Below are 779 nucleotides of genomic sequence, written 5' to 3'. Positions count from 1 at the left end.
ATTAAGCCTCATCATCCAGTCGAATTTCTTTCGTGTTTTTCAATGAATATCTTGCATATCATTATGCAATATTATGAATGGATGTCTGATATTTATATGAAGAATAATTGCACATCAAATGTCATGCTCATTAGGCGCCAATACTGTATATTAATTAGCATTACTCATTTGCTTTATTCGACCTCCGTTTTCATATCATAATTTTATCAAAACTGAGTTACGTTTTATTTTCTTTCTGATTTCCTTAGATCCATCGTCGTTCTATTACTATTATTTATTTTTGTTAAACAGTCTCTCATATCAACTGTATTATCAATCAAGTCTATTTAGAAGATAATGAGCTGGAATTAACTCTCGTTTCATACAATCCCTTTTAATTATCTTAGTCGAGATCATCTAGATAATACGACCCATTAGTACCTTTATTGTTCTTTGATTAGATCTAAAGCCGTCATCCTATTAATGGCTACCACATAAACCCACATTAAAACAAACACAAAGAAACAGAATCTTCCACAACACAACGGAAAAACAACAAACAAACCAAACGAGAGGAAGGACCAACCGCGATCCTCTCCCTCCTCAAAGGCACAGATAAACTAGAAGCTTGAACTGGATTGACAGACGAGTCAACAAACAAGGATCCAAACAAAGGAAGTGCACATAAACTCAGGGAAGGAAATAAAAAGGGGAGAGAAGAGAGAAGAGAAGACGCCATGACTGACCGCGCTGCCCGGTCTAACGACACAGCGGTCGACGCTACACCAGAAGCAGGCAGA

General features: G+C 36.8%; 1 protein-coding gene across 1 annotated transcript in view; it reads right to left on the bottom strand.

The window, feature by feature from the left end:
• LOC119588702 overlaps window positions 1–779 on the bottom strand; it is a 103,718-nt gene that overhangs the window by 34,571 nt on the left and 68,368 nt on the right.

The sequence above is a fragment of the Penaeus monodon genome, chromosome 24 (assembly GCF_015228065.2).
Source record: "Penaeus monodon isolate SGIC_2016 chromosome 24, NSTDA_Pmon_1, whole genome shotgun sequence".
NCBI classification, from domain to species: domain Eukaryota; kingdom Metazoa; phylum Arthropoda; class Malacostraca; order Decapoda; family Penaeidae; genus Penaeus; species Penaeus monodon.
This window is presented reverse-complemented; position numbering and strand designations above follow the sequence as displayed.